At 59.9% G+C, this 2,731-nt stretch overlaps 1 protein-coding gene across 1 annotated transcript in view; it reads left to right on the top strand.

Annotated features, from left to right (window-relative positions):
- Window positions 1–2,731, top strand: part of VTN (vitronectin) — a 7,442-nt gene that overhangs the window by 1,377 nt on the left and 3,334 nt on the right. The window lies entirely within an intron of this gene.

The following is a 2,731-nucleotide window of genomic DNA, read 5'->3' as shown; positions in this document are numbered from 1 at the left end:
GTCCCTCCGGCTCCCTCTCCCCTCCCTGCCTTGCCGGGATGCGGAGCTGGAAGCGGTGGCAGGAACCGCCTTCCCAGAGCCAGGCTCAGCATCTCGGGTCCTCAGGGGCTGATGTCACCCCGCGCAGGCGCCGCCTCTCCAAGGAGGGGCTCATCTCTGAGCAGCAGCATCCCTCTCCTCGCTGCAGATGCTCTGGCATCCCCCCAGACCCCTCCTTCCACAGCCCCTCTGCCTGCACAGCCTGAGCTGGGGCTTGTCCCGCTGTCCTCATGGTCCCCTGTCCCCCACCCCATGTCCCCGAGCTGCTGCGGAGCCTGTGGTCACCTCCATGGCAGGCAGAAACCCCCTCCACCCCGCTGCTTTTGCAGTGGGTCTCTCCAGGACCCTCTGCGACCGGCGAAGGGGACAGAGGGCCAGCCACCGCGGTGGCCGTGGTCACGGTCTGGTTGTGGCCATCCTGGCACTGCGTTTTGAACCCATTTGGTACCAGCGCAGGGGGGTAAATAGCTCCCTTTGCACGGTGGAAATTCAGAGCAGCTCTTCTGGGTGGGATTTGCATGATAAAAGAAAGAGCAGAAGCAGCCTGGGCCCCTTTTATTTTCTTTTTTTCCAGGCCAGACGTGCTCAGGGCAGAAATGCTTTGGCCACTTCTTGCCTATGTTGGGAGGAGCAGCTTAAATCCTTGGCTCCAAAACCAGGTTGTTGCCAGCTCAGACTGAGACTTAAATTCAAGTTGATGTTTTGACGCCACAGAGTCGCTTTTAATCCTCTCTGAATCCACACCGCAGGGACAGGCAGAGGAAAGGGACGTTAGCTCGCAGTGAAGGACGGTAAACAAGGCGACCCAAGCGACACAGCACCGCGGGAGAGGCTCAGCACAGAACCAGTAAGGATTTTCCTGATAAATTGTTATTAACCGGGAGGGGGTAACGATATGGGCTGTTGCGATGCAAAACGGCAGAGGGGTTCGCTACCTCAGAGGAGGCTGCTGCTTGTGGCAGGCAGAATTCAAACCATTCCCTTAGGCTTGTCCTGACGAGCCCAGAGAGGTGAGCTTTATTTTCCTTTGATTTTTGAGAGGCGTTTCCAGCACCAGCAGCCAGGGCTCTGGGAAAGGCTCTGGGAAAGGCTCTGGGAATGGCTCTGGGAATGGCAGGGATGGCCAGCCTTGCCATGGGGGACCAGCCACATCGCTGGGGCTCTCCTTGCTGGGTCTGCTCAGCCCTTGGCTACAAGGGCTCCCCAGGGTCCCCATTACCCAAATCAGCCCCTCTCCTAGGGTCTCCTCCTGCCATCCTTTGAGCACAGCAGCCAAGGAAAGGCTCATGGAGCTTTCCTGGGTCTGCGGTTTGCTGGCGGTCGGGATCCTGGAGCAGCAGGAGGCAGCTTTGTCTCAGCCGATCAGCAAAAGCAGCTCAGACACTGCCCAGACCTTCTCCCTGTCGAGACTCCCCGCGAGCCTGAGCCCTCGCAGGGCGCTTGTCCCCCACGTTCGATTCAACAGGGTGAGGATGAAGCTTTAGCCCAACGCCGGGCTGGTGCTTGCCCCCGGGGACAACGCCAGCCCCACCATAGCTGAGGCCAGGGGGCAAGGACGGGGGGGTGACAGGGCTGCAGGAGAAGTCCTGCCCCCACAGCCCACGTCTGGTGGCTGCCCTTGGTTCACCAAGGCTTCCCCCAGGTGGAAATGCCTTTTGCAACACCAAATCAAAGCTCTTTCCAGTAAAGGTGGGAGCAACCGATGCTGGGAACTGCCTGTGTCTGAGCTGGAAGAGGTCAGGGCCCCGGAGAAGAGGGCACCCGGCTCATGTTCTTCTCTCCCCAAATCTTTCATCACTTATTAAGGCCCAGAGCTGCGCTGGTACTGCCCCGGGGCCGGGATGGACCCCACGGAGCTGCTGCCCCGGCAGTGCCGCGGCAGCGGAGGCAGCCGGAGGCGGTATCTCTGTAGCCTCGTGTGCGGTTGCTCCTTGCCCCTGATTAAATAAACATCCCGGAGTTATCAGGAGCTGCCAAAAGAGCTGAGTCGACATTAATTAGTAACCGAAAAGATTGGTCAGAGAGGGAATGACGGGAGCAAAATACACAGGCTTTTGTTTGCCTACGGCAGTGAAAGTGCAGAGGGTTCCCGCACTCTCCCTCCCTCCCGGCCGCTCACCTCTGGCCCCTGGTCCCCATGCGCGGAGGTGGCACCTGCCCCATCCTGGGCCACCGTGCCTTGGGGCTCCCCGGCTCTGCTCCCAGCCTTGCTGGCATTGAGAAAGCCGAAATCCCAAGATCAGTTCCCCCAAACCAGTGAAGTTCACTGCTCCTTTGTCCCCTCTCGGTGCGGTTTTTGTCTTGCCGAGACCAGACTGAAAACCAGCCTCCCCTCGATGGAGGCTGTGAGCTTTAATACCGTGAGGTTTGCTATGAAATAAGCGTGGTAGGACATCAAAACTGGTTCCTGGCTCTGGCCTGCTGTCCCCCCCCTGCTCTCCAAACTGGTGCCCAACCTTCACCCTGCCCGGGAAGACGCTGGCAGCAAAGCCACAGCTCTCAGAGCTGCCTACACGCATGGGGAGCCCCGTCCCCCACCTCCAAAACTCACCCAGCTCGGCGTGGGCTGCGGGGGATGCTGGGTGGGAGAGCGTCTCTACCCATTTTCCCTCTGCTCCGACCTTGGCCTGTTTGTTTTCTCCCACCGGGGCAGGCTGAGCAAACAGTGGATGCCGGGGCCCCGGCCGCAGCC

Source organism: Charadrius vociferus, unplaced genomic scaffold (genome assembly GCF_000708025.1).
Source record: "Charadrius vociferus isolate BGI_N301 unplaced genomic scaffold, ASM70802v2 scaffold54, whole genome shotgun sequence".
Taxonomy (NCBI): Eukaryota; Metazoa; Chordata; class Aves; order Charadriiformes; family Charadriidae; genus Charadrius; species Charadrius vociferus.
Note: the sequence above shows the minus strand (reverse complement) of the source record. Positions and strands in the feature narration are given on the sequence as shown.